An 18,088-nucleotide genomic window follows, 5' to 3' on the forward strand; every position below is an offset into this window, starting at 1 on the left:
GATTCTTTGTTCGTGGTCCACATTATTATGAAAGTCCCGCGGCTCTGATGTTTTTCACCTTCAGATTGTGTAAAGAAAATCCTATGAGTAATTTTTATTTTATTTAACTGTTGGCAGCTTGTATTAAATTAAAATAAGTCTATTTAATACAGATGATGATGATGTTGTTTTAGGCTAAATACTGTTCAGTGTCGCTCTTACGTCCGTGTTTATATGACTTGTTTGTTGAGTGTAAACACATCCATAGAGAAACTTTCATTATAGTCAGGATGTGGAGGTTCCTTGTTACTGTCAGGTGGTCGAGTCCTTTATAAATTTTACAAAAAGAAGAGTCGAGTTTTTCTTGTTTCTGGAATTGAAAGTCCTTAAAATTGTTGGAATTCCCCTCATCAGTTTCAGAAATGGACGAGGTTTGAGCCGCTGAACTTCCCAAGACTATTGTCCTACTTGGAAACTTCCAGGAGTTGAGTTTGTGGAGTGTGAGGGAGGACAGTACCTCTTCTTGTTTAAGTTGACCCAGAGTGTGAACCAGTGCCTCACCACCACCAAGAGAGCTTCGGTAATCCCAACAAACACTTTACAGTATTTCATCTGAGGTTTGATTAACGTATTCCTACAGTGTTTATACTTAGCAGGTTCAGGTGTTCGTCAGGTTCAGGAGGTCTCAGGTTCAGGAGGTCTCAGGTTCAGGAGGTCTCAGGTTCAGGAGGTTGTCAGGCTCAGGGGGTCTTCAGGTTCAGGAGGTCGTCAGGTTTAGGGAGTCTTCAGGAGGTCGTCAGGTTCAGGTGCTCGTCAGGTTCAGGTGCTCGTCAGGTTCAGGTGCTCGTCAGGTTCAGGAGGTCGTCAGGTTCAGGAGCTCGTCAGGTTCAGGAGGTCGTCAGGTTTCAGGAGATAAATCGGGTTTCAGAGGTCGTCGGAGTCAGGAGGTAGTCAGATTCAGGAGGTCGTCCAGGTTCAGGAGGTCGTCAGGTTCAGGTGCTCGTCAGGTTCAGGGGGTCGTCAGGTTCAGGAGGTCGTCAGGTTCAGGTGCTCGGCAGGTTTAGGTGCTCGTCAGGTTCAAGAGCTCCTCAGATTCAGGAGCTCCTCAGGTTCAGAGGAGCTTGTCAGGTTAAGTAACTCGTCAGGTTAAGCAACTCGTCAGGTTCAGGAGGTTGTCAGGTTCAGGAGCTCTTCAGGTTAAGCAACTCGTCAGGTTCAGGAGGTTGTCAGGTTCAGGAGCTCTTCAGGTTAACTAACTCGTCAGGTTCAGGAGCTCTTCAGGTTAACTAACTCGTCAGGTTCAGGAGCTCTTCAGGTTAAGCAACTCGTCAGGTTCAGGAGGTTGTCAGGTTAACTAACTCGTCGGTTCAAGAGCCTTCAGGTTAACTAACTCGTCAGGTTCAGGAGCTCTTCAGGTTAACTAACTCGTCAGGTTCAGGAGCTCTTCAGGTTAAGCAACTCGTCAGGTTCAGGAGGTTGTCAGGTTCAGGAGCTCGTCAGGTTAAGCAACTCGTTAGGTTCAGGAGCTCGTCAGTCATTTTTCAGTGGGCCGGGCTCTCTGTATCCCCGGGTGTCGCTGCCTGAGCCGTGTGTATGAATGTTTGATGCTCCAGTGTTTTAAAGGGCGAACTTCATGGGTATATTGTACTGTGGTTTGTTGCCTATCTTTTATCTCTCTCGTTTTCTCAGGTGTGTCCGTCCGTATATTTATTTACTCTTCTCTCCTTGCCTCTTCCTTCCTTCCCTCGCTCCCGCCCTCATTCTTTTCCTCCTTTCCCTCCCCCTGCTCCTCTCTTTCCCTCCTCCCTCCCTCTCTTTCTCCTTCCCTCCTCTTTCTCTTCCTCCTTCCTCCTTCTACCCCACGGCACGCAAGGGATGACAGAGCAGTGCTGAGATTGGCTCCCTAACCCACCTAACCCCCCCACCTGCCTCCCCCTGACCTCCCCACCCCCTGACCTCCCCCCCCCCAGCCTCCCCACCCTGACCTCCCCCACCCCAGCCTCCCCTCCACCCCTGACCTCCCCCTCCACCCCACCTCCCCCTCCACCCCCTGACCTCCCCCCCACCCCTGACCTCCCCACCCCCTCCACCTCCCCACCCCAGCCTCCCCCACCCCCAGCCTCCCCCCACCCCCAGCCTCCCCCCACCCCCTGCCTCCCCCCCACCCCTGCCTCCCCCACCCCTGACCTCCCCCACCCCACCTCCCCACCCCCAGCCTCCCCCACCTCCCCCCAGCCTCCCCCCCAGCCTCCCCCACCCCTGACCTCCCCCCCCCCTCCCCCCCTGACCTCCCCCACCCCTGCCTCCCCCCCACCCCTGCCCCACCTCCCCTCCTCCCACCTCCCCCTCCTCCCCCTCACCCCAGCCTCCCACCCTCCCCCCACCTCCCCCACCCCCTGGCCTCCCCCACCCCAGCCTCCCCACCCCAGCCTCCCCCCACCCCCCCACCTGACCTCCCCACCCCTGACCTCCCCACCCCCTGACCTCCCCACCCCCTGACCTCCCCACCCCTGACCTCCCCCACCCCCTGTCCCACCCCTGACCTCCCCACCCCCTGACCTCCCCCCCACTCCTCCCCCCACCCCTGACCTCCCCACCCCTGGCCTCCCCACCCCTGACCTCCCCCCACCCCCAGCCTCCCCACCCCCTGACTCCCCACCCCCCAGCCTCCCCCCCACCCCCAGCCTCCCCCCACCCCTGACCTCCCCACCCCCTCTCCCCCACCCCACCTCCCCCACCCCCAGCCTCCCCCCCACCCCTGGCCTCTCCCCCACCCCCTCCCCCACCCCCAGCCTCCCCACCCCTGCCTCCCCCCACCCCCTGCCCCCCCCACCTCCCCCACCCCAGCCTCCCCCACCCCTGGCCTCCCCCACCCCTCCCCCCACTGACCTCCCCCACCCCCTGACCTCCCCCCACCCCCACCTCCCCCACCCCCCCCCCTGACCTCCCCCCCACCCCCTGACCTCCCCCCACCCCTGACCTCCCCACCCCCCAGCCTCCCCCACCCCTGACCTCCCCCCCACCCCCTGGACCCAAATCTTTTAATCACCTTCACCAACGTCCACAGAATATTGAGGACCTTTTCTTCATGACCCGAATTCTTAAAAAGTTTGTACGAAGATTTTTTTTCTTGTTACCTTGAGGCTTAACAATAGGTCAACCTTCAAGGACAACTCGAGAGGACATTATACTGTCTGCCAGTAGGTGACACTTATTGGTTTCAAGTACGAGGATAATGAATTCTGTCGCCGAGGTTAGGTTTGGTAATGTGAAGTGAAGGTTTATACTTCATTTTTATATTATTTTAAAGTTGCAGTACATCAATTCCCATTATATTTTAACTTTTAATTATACTGACGCAACTTAGCTTCTTGTGTACTGTCTCTTTTTTGTTATGATTGAACTCTTTACTATACGATATACGTTTTTATTTAAGGTTTTATCTATCTTGAAGTATAGATAATAAAGGAGTGGGGAGATGGTGGTGTGTTTATTATGGCAGTTAAGGGTCACTGATTCGATCCTGGGGCAGTCTTGAGTTCACCCACAACATTAGTATCCAGCTTGGCAGTTGAGGAAGTGAAGTCGGTCGAGTGCAGTGTGGGTGTCTCTGCTTCCTCGCGTACCGAAGGCTTAGTTTGCAATATATCCACACTATCCCGAATGGCTAGTCATGTTTGTAGGACTCACTATTACGTTCATATCATGCCTGGCCCACATATTTCTCAAACATTTAACTATTTAAGAGAACGTAAACATAACGCTGACTCGAGTTGACGTTTTTAACTAATGTAAAAAATGTAATTCCAAATTGTCATCAATATTACACCTGGACTCTTCATTAACGAGACACGGTTATTTAATACACGTTCAGGGGCAGTGTTATTGTACGTGGATCCGAGGGCAGGATATCTAAAGGTTAAATATGTTATGTGTTTGTGAGTTACTGATTTAATTATCTGGGTTCACTAATTATATCAACCTGATGATATAATTTGTTTACTTTTGTGATATTATTTTCTGTCTAGTAATGATCTCCGCAGAAATTCAGTCAGATAGGTTAGGTGAAGGTGAGAATGGTCTCCACTCCTAATAGGTTTTAACCAAACCTGACTAACGATTATAATTGGGACAATTCATGATTTGGGCCCATTGGACTGGTACTCATTGGCATTGGACCCCAATTCTAATATTTAGATTTGGTTAGGTTAGGTTGGGGTCTATTAGGACTGGGGCCCGTTGGAGCTGTGTACAAGCAGGTGATCCTCCTGCTGGTCGTGAAGGTACAGTTACACCTGCTGTACCTGTATAAACCTGCACTAGATATTGGCCGTGTACATCCTCTTTACCATTGGTTATATCGTATGGAAATCTGGATTAGGCAGAGAAAAACCCTCGGATTATACAGTAACTACATCACGAGTGTGTGTGTTGGCTGTCGGATCAGTGTAACGATTCGCTGTCGGGTTTAGTCTTTAATGGAGAATGTGTTCCCTAGTGTAGTGGTAGTTGTGTTGTTGTGTGTAGGTCCTTCAGAGTCACTTGACGAATGGTAGACGTAAGGGGGATCCTATAGTTTGAATTAGGAGCTAAGATTGGGGACCCGTAAAGACCTTCATGGTAGTTAAGGGTGATTAGTGTAGTTTAGTTCCCATTTGACTTGAGGTTTATGTTTAATGGTTAATATTCCGTAGGGGTGTGTTGAGGCCCAGTAAAGGGGAAGTTCAGTATCTAGGCTGGAGGACACTGGGTGGTGGTGTATTCAGGCTGTTAGCTAAACCAGGGAGCTTGGGGTTGGGCGGGGTGAGGTGGGGTAGGGTGGTGGGGTGGGGTGTGGTGGCTCTATATTGACTGCCTGTGGTAAACTTGGAGAGAACTCGCCCCTCATGTGCTAAAGGCTATTTACAGTGAGCCCCAAGCAAGAGAAGTTGTGTGCTGTGTGTTATAATGAGTCTGCTGGGTGTGTGGGATACAGGGAGGGTCCGCGGTAGCTTGTGTGTGGGTTAAAATTACACTGTCGTCGACCTTGGAAGCTGTTATTATTACAGTTTTCACCTTAAGGAAGAAGTTATTGTGTGTTTATTTTAACGTGTAGCTCAGACAGAGAGGTGTGTGTGTGTGTGTGTGTGTGGGGGGTGACGTGGTATCTTGACACCATCTGGAATACATCGTATACCAATAACGTGAAACAATTCCCATTCCCTTCTGAGCTTGGGATACTCTCATGAAATAATTTATTTTGAGCCATGTTCAATAAGATCCAATTTCCAGCTTCTCTGATTACTGACTATTCGAACTTCCATCATTATTAGAAGAACGCTTTTAAAACGTCTTAATTACATCATTAAGAATATTGGCTCAGTTATATTTCAGATTCATTAATGGTCTCGCAGAACTACCGAGGCCGAATTTGCAGTGTTTTTAGTGTTGGTGCTTTATTTTAGTTCAGCAATACGCGAGAGAGGTTAGGTTAGGTTAGGTTAGGGTTGGGTTAGGTTACGTTGGTTAGGTTAGGTTAGGTTACGTTGGTTAGGTTAGGCTAGGCTAGGCTAGGTTAGGCTAGGCTAGGTTAGGTTAGCTTTGGCTTGGTTTTATCGGGTCAGGTTAGGTTGCCCAAACACTTAAAAAACACTATAGTCGACTTGTTTTGCGTAATTGTGAATAAATCTTACGTAGGTATTATTTATGAATGTTTTTAGATCGGTATTAATCTTGAAAACTCTTATATAATTAATGATTTACACGTAAGATTAGATTTTTGCCAGAAGAGACGATAGTTCCTCCGTGGAGTAAAGCCGCTACACCTAGGAACTTACTTCTAACCATTTCCCGCCGCAGGTACAGTCTTACCCAGCAGTAACAGACGCCATTAACCTTTATTACTCGACTAATTATTAAAGAAAAAGGTAAATATTCGTATACAGAAACTCCATTACCAGATCGTACAGGTAACCAGGTGTGCAAGATGGGTTGGGGAAGGTGTGTTAGGGGTTTAGTAAGGGAATGCCGCTACACTCGGGCAGTAGGTGATGTTTTTATCATGTTAACTTGACCTATAAGGAACACAATGGCTGGATGTGTTAATAAAAGGAAGTTTTTATTTTTTTTACCCTTGAATGTAGTGAGACAATTATTGAAAATAAAATAAGAATTGAGGGGTAAAATAGGTATTATCTTCCAATTTATGACAGCGGGAAGCACCAATTGTAAAGCGTTTGTTTGCCTACTTTCAGGTTGCAATATTTAGTGAAGTTTAGCAGTTGCAAGGAAAAACTTGAAATGTTTTTGGACAATAGACCAGTTGTATTGCCTTGTAAAAGAAGTGGTTGAAAATAAATTGAAATTAATTGAGTGGATAGGAAAGTGTTTTTTTTTTTTATAGACATCTCCGGGGGAAAAAATGAAGAACATTGAGAATTGTGATGAGTCGGGGCCCCAGTGAAGGGTTTGGGATATCACGGAAATATTTATTGGAGCTTCAAGGACAATCCTGACTCGTCGAAAGCTAAAAAAAAAAAATTATTGTAAAGTCGTCAGCTACAAGTCATCATCTGTGTGAACTATAACCGTGAAAGTCAGACAAGATTTCCTGAGAGCTTGGAGGGAAAACGTACGTGTGTGTGTGGGGCTATGGACGTGTGTGAGGGAGGGTGTGTGTTTGTGTGTGTAGAGACTTTAAAACGCCTGAAGATTATTTTTCCTGCTGTGAGTGAGTTAAGACAGTCGATTTTTCACAGACTACAATAATGTTATGTTTCTTGTTGTGAAGTAATTGAAATTTTTTGAACTCGTTATCTTTAGTATTCTTGTTTCAAATCACCTCACTTGGCACTCTACTGTATGAACGCATGACCTGCATCTACAGTAATCAGTAGTATGAGTTTTGTTTGAAAATGTATGACGTTCCTACGGTACTTATTGGCTAGTGGGGCTCTTTTCTAGTCCAACACAACCTAACCTAATTTATGAAATATTTTCCCTATAACTTGTGTAATACGTGTTACTTTTGTTGTTGTTGACGCTAACTGAGGTTGTTACGAGATATCATTTAAAGGGACAAATTAGGATTTGGTCCACGGCCGCCTGCCTCCACACCCACTCTGGCGGCAACCTTCTCCCTGATTGGCGGCGCGCGTGCCTCCCATACACATGTGGTGGCCTCCAGTTAAGGCAACACTCCACTAAATATCTCCTGTGTCGGCCACTTTATCATTATGCTTTTCAATCACTGTTTGTGAATGTTTGTGTGTTCCCTTTCCCCTCCCTTCATGTGTGTGTGTGTGTATGTATGTATGTATGCATGAATGTATGTATGTATGCATGAATGTATGTATGTATGTATGTATGTATGTATGTATGTATGTATGTATGTATGTATGTATGTATGTATGTATGTGTGTGTGTGTGTGTGTGTGTGTGTGTGTGTGTGTGTGTGCGTGCGCTTTGTGTGGGTTTATTAATTGTACACCTGATGTTCTTAGTATTGAAGAGGTCTGTCTAGTGTTGACGCTAGATAAAGGAAAGAACGACCAGCTATAAGAGAGTCTTTTGTGGCGGCAACGATGGCGTGGAGTGGATGGGGCTGAACTTCCTGGGTGGAACACGCAAGTGGTGGAGCACGTAGAGCTTTCCTCCACCTCTGGAGACCTGGGTGGAGCACGTACAGTAGGTTTCACTTCCAGGTCAGGAGAGCCGTGTCCTCCTAGTGAGCCCGTTAGTGTTCTCAGATCTCCACAAAGGAAAAAAAAGTGAACCAATTTTGAGAATCCATTTTTACATCACATCACTTGCCTATTATCCCGCACCGCTGCACCTGCTGTTGTAGCTACTGTTTCATCCGCCCGTTGTAGCCACACTACTACTCCTGTTACTGTAGCCACACCTCCCCATTCCCTACTATAGCTACACCTGTTCTTCCACCTGCTGTTAAAGCCTCACGGCCCACCCTACCTGAACACAGGACCACACCCACACCACCCCACACCACGCCCACCACACACCCACACCACGCCCACCACACACCCACACCACGCCCACCACACACCCACACCACACCCACCACATTGAGTTGCAAATATAGAGCTGTAATCTGTCAGTCATCTAACCTTTCATTATCCTAAACTATCCACCACTTGTACACGAATAGCTGAAGGTATTGCATCAGCAGCCCATCAGGTATACTGCCCAACACTCTTACACAAGCAGGAGGAGAACGAGAGCCAAGCTGGTAGTGTGTGGCTCTGACTCTGGCTCCCACAACTTACGCTCGCCACCATTACACACATCCCCGCAGAGCTAAAAGTTAGCCTCTAATTTTCTGGGAAGTCGCTCTCAAACCTGATTGTTTCACTAACTTAACTCCTGAGGGTAGTGTGTGTGTGTGTGTGTGTGTGTGTGTGTGTGTGTGTGTGTGTGTGTGTGTCGTAGAGAAATGTCTGCTTACCTGTATAATATAATTTTTTGTGCTGCATTTGATATGGCATTATGCTAAGCGTCAGTCGGATACAAGTCATTTAACTGTTCAATTCTCTTAATCCGGTGCTGTTACCAATTCCGGGTGCGTAATATAGACAAAACCGTTTCATTACCTGAGATATTAGTGTAAGTCACCTGACACGAGAATTCAATTAACTGTAACCAGCACACCTGAGCTCCTAGCCAGGTGTGTGGGTGTGGCTTGTCCCGGGTGTGTTTACCTGTGTCACTTCTCTTCACCTTTTAGTAATATGAAGGCAATTAGTAGTGTCTTTGATCTAACCGGTGGGCCCAGGTAAACCTATTTAATTCCATTTTAGAGTATATTTACGGTGATGTCCTCAACCTAACCTAACCTAACCAAACCTCTCCATCTGTGTCATTAGTATGTGCAGTAGGTGAGGCTGATAACACCATGTACCGTACTTGGTGTAAGAAAAATGCATAAGACCATTTTGTTATTTTTTTTATCCGAGTTTATAATTAAAATAATTTGTGAATGTGGTCTTGTTATATTTATACTCCACCAAAAGTGGTGTATACAAAGTTAGGTCACTATGTCTGTCTGTCTGTCTGTCTGTCTGTCTGTCTGTCTGTCTGTCTGTTAGCATTTTGTTTTTCGAGTCTCAACTTGGGTTTTCATTCACCAGTGAACATGATATTTCACCTGCAGCCACACGACCTTCCAGAGAGACGGAAAATACAATATTTTTTTCCCAATACAATGGCCCCGTGAAAAGTGAACACCGTATTGCCCCGTATTAGTTTTGAGGTCACTGGAGCAGAGTAATTGTTTTGTGGACACCTGGTGATTATGGGGCTCAGGTTAACAAGGTCTTTAACACCTGATGGAATATACAGCGTGTCCTTTGGGGTATGTTAGGTGTTTTGCATAAAGCTTGACTATTGGGATCTTATTGTTAATTTTCTTCTGATGTGAGGACAGATGTTCATAGAGGTTATTTCAATGCAAGAATAAGTTACACATTGATCTTTATATATTTATTAGAATATTATCTGTTAAATATTTCTCAACAGGTATGAGTCAGTTGATATGCTTCCACTGTTGTAAAAGTAGTTCTAAATTATTTTCTTTATTTTGTTTACAGGTAAGTTTGGGACCCGGCGCCTACCTGTGAGTGATAATGATCCTGGAGTTACCTGGTAAAGTTAACCTGGCTGATTCAAGAGTCACTGTATGAATCTGTACTTGCTTTTTGTCTAATGGTGTTTATGATGGAGTATGAGTCCTGTTGTGTTGCCTGATCCTTCTTCATGTATGTTTCTTGTTTGTGTTGTGTCTCTGCTTGCTTAGTGTTCCTTGAGTGTTGCACGATGTTCCTTGATTATCTTGTCAAGCCAGATAGATTTGTCAACACACATCCATCCTCTCATAGCATATCTCTGGTGGCCTCAGGTTGTCCATGGTTAGGTAACACAGTGTAATATATATATATCCCTTGTCGTCGTTTTGAATGCCTGGAGTGCCACTTCTACGAGGCCCTGGTGTGATTACTGCTCCTCCCCCCCCTCCAAGTCATGTGTACGGTTCCAGGAGTTGGTTAATGTAGACTGTGGTGGTGTAGCCTTGTTAAGTATGTTCTTCCAGTTATTTTAGTTTCGTGTGAGTGGAATGAGAGACAGTTATGACGATATTCATGAATGGGATTATACAGTCACTCAAAAAACTATCTTTACTTCGGAGGAGGGAAGAGGGTATATGAATTTCAGAAGGAACACTGTGATTCCTGTTGTCTCGGTAGGGTTGTCAAAATCCTTCGTCAGTTGTGTCATATTTTCAAGAACACAATATTGTAATGATAGTTTTTTGAGTGACTGTACACAATTTTTTTTAATATGTCGTGGTTTTAACATATTTGCTGTGACAGGTTTGCTATCCATCTTATTTACAATGTTATTTACGATATTAAGGCCAGACATTTGAGACGTGTGGGGTATTCTTGCGGTTATGTCAACTCGGTGCAAATATTAGGCAGATAACTGTATAGGAGCACCCAAGCGGCAAGTGCTGATAGGTTTCAACCCCTCCTCACTTCGGCTCCATTTACTGCCAAAGACTACAAGAAGCGGATAGGAACTGTTAGGTGGATCATAATGTTTATATATATTGAGGATTCTGAGGCTGTATTGAATAGTGTTGATTTAGCCATTGAGCATATTAGGTCTCCTCTAATTTTTCGGTCTTATTCTTTCATTCTTTCTTTCTTTCTTTCTTCATTCATTCATTCATTCAATGACTACGACGGCGGCTGTAGTGATTATTATTGTTTATGATCATCTGTCATCATTATCTGTTTACATTTTGAGTGGACTACAAGCAGCGGGAGAGGACACAGTGACGGGAGAAGAAGCTGTTATGTAAATCGATCTTCATTTTCCATCTCCCATCTGTCCGTAAAAAGTCAAGGAAAGGAAAACGTGTTCCAAGTGACAAGCCTAATAGAGAAAGGACCTGTCAGAGGGGGTGTTTCTCAGCTCACATATGGATTTGGTGTGAAGCCGAGTGTAAACCTTGGTCGGGGTTTTTTTTTGTTCTCGCTAGCTCTGGTAGGTGAGCCAGGGCCGATAGCTTCAGTCACGGAGCCCTAGGACACGGTATCCGAGTAAGGGAGACGAGGGGGAGGATGTTATGTTGTGCTGAGTATGTGTGTATTGAACGGGAATAGTGTGTGAACTGCTAACACACACACACACACACACACACACACACACACGAGAGCCATTTTAGCACCAAAAAGGTTAAGATGAAACACTGAATAATCCATGTGCGAGGAATACAGTGATCTAGACTGTTTAGCTGCTGTGTTAAATAGAAACGAAGAACGATTCGATCACGTCCACACCAGAGAGGTTCACCAGCACCCTCATACACAGTCAGGTCCTGCACCGTAACACCTGCCCAGGCCTGCAGGTACCTTCTACTTTTGTGGCCCCTGAGGCACGTATGTATGTATGTATGTATGTATGTATGCATGTATGCATGCATGCATGTATGCATGCATGTATGTATGCATGTATGTATGTATGTATGCATGTATGTATGTATGTATGCATGCATGTATGTATGTATGTATGTATGAGTGTGTTGGTTCCTGGTGTTGTGTGTGGCCGAGAGTGGCATTGGTTGTTCGTGGCAAGTTTGGAGCTTTTAGTTAAATGTGGTTGTTGTTGGTTGATATAGAGACTGTGGTAAATGTGGTAGTCTGGTAGAGGTGGTGGTCTGTTGTAAATGGTGTGTGATAAGTAAGTATGGTGGTGGTTGTGGAAGAGGAGGAAGGTGGAGAAGGGGAAGAAGAAGCAGCGGCGGCGGCTACCTGTTAGCCGTCATCACAATCACTCACTGCCTCAGGAGAGAATCACAGCCAGACGGGTGGTGTGGAATGATTTTCAATTGTGTCTTGGCCAGGGAGGGAATGGGAGGAGGATGGTGGTGGTTGTGGTGGGGGGGGGGCAGGGATGGGTGGTGGTGGTGGTAGCGTCAGAGGTGTTGGTCACAGGTGTTCAGCATAATTTTAACTTGAGATCGAGTGTATGTTTTATTACCTGGTGACGTCAAGGTAAACAAAAAGGTGATTGGTTTAATTATTAGCCCCATTCTTAATGTGATCCAATCTATCCCTACCAATTAGTATGCATTTTGGCCGCCTCGTTAGGACAAGGATACATTTGATAAGGGAATGAATGGTGGTGTTAGTCCGTGTGTGAAGGTTTGGGGATCAGTAAGTCAGAGTTTCTTTTTACTTATTCCCTGAGATAAATGTCTTGTTTTTGGCCAGTGTTCAAAAAATAGATGACATTTTTCAGGACGCTCAATGGAACCCCCCTCGAGCCTCCCACGAAAAAAAGTGTGTGGGGAGGGGAGGGGAGGGGAGGGAAGGGCTAGACTTTGGTATAGCCTCAAGGAATGTTATAAAAAAAAACTTGGGTGAACGACAGAATTTCCCAGTGACCGTCAGTTCTCGACCCATAACTGAAGCTCAAAAACAAGTTGAAAGTTGGACAAACACCCGAAGTTGTGGCAGTGTTCTGAGGCACTGAAAACTTTACTTTGGGAAACATGAACGAGAAACATAACATTAATTAAAACTAGGAGATATGGATGCATGTCAGGGTCTCTGGCCTGAGGAGGAAGACTATACAGTTTCTACAAGTGTTGGAAAGTTTTAGAAGTGTATCGTAGTGTTCCTCCAAAATGTATCTTGACGGAGGGCAATGATGAATTTCAAAGTGAATACTCCGACTCCTGTTGTCTCGGTAGTGTTGTCATAATCCGTCGTCCGTTGTCATATTGTCTCACACCAAATCATAAACATACTTATTCGAGTGAGTGTTATGTAGTTACCCGGGTTAGTGTGAGTAATGGCGCTAAACACTCGTAGGATGATACCTGGTGTATGGTGATTGGCGTTTTGTGTTGGATGGGTCACCGTTTCCCTCACTGGCTCTGTCTTGGTAGGTGTGTGATGGTCTTGGCCTCAGGCGTCTCGGGGCGTCACCTTCAATACTCACACTCCTCTGCCCTTGTCACCTACCGCCGCTCTCAACCTCCCGTCCGATCAGTAAGCTGCCTCTGTTCTCTGACTTCCTTGCCCATTTGACCTCCTCTTGTTGTCCAGACTCCGGTAACTGACGTGTAGTTTGTGTTTGTGAGTAAAGTTAATTGAATTTACACCTGAAATGTACACCTGAGATTTACACCTGGGATTTGGATATTATTTTAACTGGTAATTTTAAAGTTTAGAATAACCTACAGTCAGATTATGTGGAGAGACTTATGACTGTACTGGATGTAAGACAAAGGTATGAAAGACAGCATAATTACGTACAGAAGACCGCTACAAGGAGGGGTGCAGATGACAGTCAGAGAATATAGTGCTGACAGTGTTAGCCAGAACTTGATAACAGTAACTACCCGACATGAAGTATAATTATATGGTAGAACTCAAGTTTGTGTCAAGCGTTATTCAGACCAGCATAGTTGGTGAGATGTCGTGTACTGTAGATAAGCCTGGGTCGACAATTGGGCAGTTTAGTGGGTTATTTTGTTAAAGATGTGATAGTTTGCTTCTCTCCTCCCCGGCCGCCTCAACAATGACATGTAGTGTCTTTGGTTTCAGAACATAACTCCACTTCTTTCGCTGACTTCGCGTGAATGAACCACACATTGTATAAAAACAGGATCGATAATTAAATATTTTAGTGCCTGGAGCTGTGTGTGACCCTCAGGTATCCCCCCCCCCCCCTCTCACGTTCCCCTCGGAGTGCCTGGCGCTCTTAAATCTCCGAACACTTGAACTTTAATCTCATAAGAACACTTAAGTTCTCGAAGAGTTGGCTTCCACTCTCTACTTACACTCCCCTGTGTGGGTGCGTACGCGCGCTCGAGAGAGAGGGGAGGTGATTCAGGGAGTATTCTGTACAAACAAGTAGTAATTCGTATGATTTTATATTCTTTGGATTTTCTCAAGTCAGACAATTACTCAAGGTGTTTTGATTCTTCACTGATGTTGTAATAATAATAATTGTCATATAACAATATACGGAGGAGGAGGCGCTGAGGAGACGCTCGGGGCCACCACGTCAGACAGGCTGTGTATGAGGTACAAAATAGTGGCAGTAACTCGTTCATAGAGGACTTTTGTGGTGTCAGTCTGGCGAGTCCTGTGGGTGTCGTAGTGAAGGAACGCTGTGTGTCTGGCTCCCGGGTGTCGTACAAGACTTTAATGGTTATCTTACAGAGAGAGAGAGAGAGAGAGAGAGAGAGAGAGAGAGAGAGAGAGAGATCCACCTGTAGGAGTTGTATTAAAGGCGCCGTGTACTGGAGACGTGAAGGAGGAGGAGGAGGGGAGGACATATTTTCGAGGTGGTGGTGTTTGAAGGCTATGGGTGGTGGGTGGAGGTATGGAAGCTCTGGGTAGTGTGCGGAGGGTGTGGGTGGAGGTATGGAAGCTGTGGGTGGAGGAGGTGTGGAGGCTGTGGGTGGTTAGTGGAGGCTGTGGGTGGAGTATGAAACCTTCTCGGGTGTAATTGAGGAATTTGAGTTACTGTGGCCCGCGGTGTCGAGTCCTGATGAGGGCATATATACTATTTCCTGTTATGACTTGGCTCTGTTTGGGGAGTGAGCCAACAGGGACCAGTGAGCCAACAGGGACCAGTGAGCCAACAGAGATACACATAATGACCCCAGACCGCTTGTCATAACACTGGAAATGAACGAGTACAGAACATGACGTGTGGTTGTTTACGCCTACAGCTGTTGACAGGTTATTTGTGGTGTTGTTATTAGTGTCCGAGGGCAGAGTTTACTGTGGCAAATGATGTCTGTTAATTAAATGAATGGACACACAAATATGGCCAGACATTAAATTTATGCAACACAGATATTGTAGAATTTATTATGATGTGTGTGTGTGTGTGTGTGTGTGTGTGTTTAATTTCTCGATACTGTTTGCAGTTATTACCTGTATTTAACCTGTCCGAATTCTCCATAGTTAGATTGAATTTCTAAGCCGCAACGTTAGTGGGGTGTGAGATGACCAATATGGATTTACCTTATAAACGAAACTCAGAATTCTATCTTTCCCTCAACTTGGTATCGTCTTCTTCACCTCAGGAAATACAAACTTTATATGTTGATTATATTCTTGTAAAACCGAATTATAAAAATGACGAAATTATTATTATTTATTTGTATACATGAGGGAAAATTTATCAGTTTTTAATTTAGTGTATTTATCAGTGTATCGTTTAGTACTTCGTTAACTTTGTAGTACTGTAGTGTAGATGGGCAGTTCACAAGACTGTATATATCAACTCTTTTTATGCAAGTCCGTCTTTCCTCGAAGTGCGGAACCAGAGCAACACAAGGTGAAACTAATACTGTGTCAACCGTTGTTCTCAGAGGTCACGATGTGCTCTTTAACAGGTCAGTGTGGAGTAATGACGCAGTTCAAGTTCATTGGTTCTCCTACGTGGATAACATGGTCGTAAAACAGACTGGCAGTAATTTAGAGTTACCTTTGTCTGTGTGTGGAAGGGGAAATTCTCAGCCTCCGAAAAATATGGAGAAAATTCCTACAATTTGTACGTTTATGTTGATAAATATCCGGGTTTTTTTTTCCTTTAATGAAACAAATGTAACTTATGAGTGTATTATATAAGTGTATGTATGTATGTATGTATGTATGTATGTATGTATGTATGTATAGTGTCGCTGTTCCATATTCAGTCATCACACAAACCAACTGCTGAATTTACACAGATTTGGGGGAGTTATCATCACGGCGCTGACGTTAGATGGAGAAGACTTTTACTTGAATTATTTTTTCCCGTGTATAAAAAAAACAACAACTTTGTCGTATTAACTCATTAAAATTTGAATATCATGAATACTGAGCATGATAGGACAACCAGCCGAGTACATCATTTGGAATTTAAATTTTTGTTCTGGTTTAGATTTAACATATTGGCATGTGATCGTGTACGGGTAAGAGCGTATGGAATTTTAAGACACCCGGCTGAGCTGTGAGGTGGGTGGTGTGATCGTAAACAAACCTCTAATGACGCCTGCAGTTACTGTCTTATGCACTGTAGAGAAAATGGGTGGGGTGAGGGTAGGGGTGGGAGGTGAGGGAGGGGTGAGGGAGGGGGGGAGAGGGTGAGGAGAGAGGAGGGAGGTGAGAGGGTGGGAGGGTGGGAGGAGGTGAGAGGGGTAGGGAGGGGGTAAAAGGATGAGAGAGTGGGGTAGCCGTAAAATTTCTCAGTTTCTGTATCTATTGCGAATCTTAATATGTTCAGCAGAAGAAAGTTTCTCATATCTCACACTTGTTTTTACTTACTTGCAATGTCTTCCCAGAGCCCCTTGCGACCTCGACGATCTCGCCAGCAAGTTAAGCTGAGGGGAGGGAAAAGTGTCGCAAGTCTATTCTGGGACGCCCTAACCTTACTGTGACAGTAATCAGATTCCTGGCGCAATATCCCCTTACTCCACCACACTCCGCTCCTCCTATATTATTATCTTCTTATCCTGGCCTCCACAAAGGTACATTTCCCTTGATGTGCAAAAATGTTCCTTTCACTCTAGTTGTATGAGAGAGAGAGAGAGAGAGAGAGAGAGAGAGAGAGAGAGAGAGAGAGAGAGAGAGCACCTTTTCCTTGTCACTCTTGAGCTGAGAATTTTCGGTGAGGGAATATTTTTTTTCGTGATTGTGAAAGGGGACCATTTTCTTGGCTCTGGCAGAGTGTTTTTGTTCCTCAGTGTGGGAGAAGTTGTGTATGTTTCTTATGGGTGTTTGTGTATCACCAGTGAGTAGATGTTGTGGTAGCCTGCGGGAAGGAGTCTTAGGGTGGTATCTTACCCATGAAGAAGTTGGTATTGGATGTGCTGTTTATTGTAGCCCCCATCCTCCCTGTTGCCATCCGTATGTGACTGAGAGACGGCAACTGAACATCAGGTGTGTTGTACAAAATATATGAAAACTGTGCAGTCTCAACCAGCCACCACATTAACACCACTTTATATATACTCTCATACTCTCGCTCTTACTAGCAGCGAACAAGGAGCAATTTCCACGCCGGTGACATTACACTTTCCAGAATATTTTGTGAGCCGGTTTTAACAGCGTTGTTTCCTGGCTGAACTAAGGTAATGCTGGCCGGCCTATTTCCTCTAACAGTGTCTGAGTAGCATTCGTATATGTGTAGTAGAATACATTAGGTTTATTTCACTATGAAAACGAACACACACACACACACACACACACACACACACACACACACACCTTATATATAAACCGAGTCCGATTAATCTTACTGAAAGTGACTAGCCTGACCTGTTAGCATCTGCCATTGTTGAATACATCTCACAGTACTGCACGTTTTGTATACAGGAGAGCCATGTGAGTATTGATGTATTGAAACGATTATTCTCCATTTGGTTATATCAGACTTGCTTGTTACATTATTCATTTATAACAATTTGATTAGGTTTAATTTTTTATGAATTGTTCATATTTAAATGCTGGTCAGTTCTGTTCTATACTTGTGATATAAAGTTGCTTCACACCTTGGGACTGAACCTATGGTGTAGACACTGTAGAGTATTTGCTGGTGCTAAACTAAGTGAACAGTACAAGTGTGCCTCGGCAGGGGAGTCGAGGCAGTGTTTAATAGTCGTGTGGTAGAACATCTGTGTATAAAGCTATGATCCATAACGACTGCTAACACTTGAGTAAAGCTTCTTAAACTGTGTAACTTTCACTTCACTTCACTTCACTTTGTTTCATCTAAAGTCTCGGGGTTATACAGGGGCTTCCGGCGGCAGATAAGAGTGTATGTACTTTTGTTATCAACTCATTAACTGGCTCACAATAGTTCTCTGGAGATTTAACTGAACTTTGTGCCTAAAGTTGTGGCTTATCCTTCCCAGAACTCCACCGCTTCCCTCCTGCTGGTGAGGTATATTTCTCGTAGACAAAGTAGTGAGTGTTTATATCTCCGGGGGTGACGCTGGACTCTCGTTTCGTTACATTGTTATGGTAATTAGTAATACATCTTTGGTAAAGTAAGGTGTGTCACAGGCAGGGTGCTGCTTCATCACCAGGCAAGATGAGAA

Source organism: Homarus americanus, unplaced genomic scaffold, assembly GCF_018991925.1.
Source record: "Homarus americanus isolate GMGI-L3 unplaced genomic scaffold, GMGI_Hamer_2.0 scaffold53502, whole genome shotgun sequence".
Taxonomy (NCBI): Eukaryota; Metazoa; Arthropoda; class Malacostraca; order Decapoda; family Nephropidae; genus Homarus; species Homarus americanus.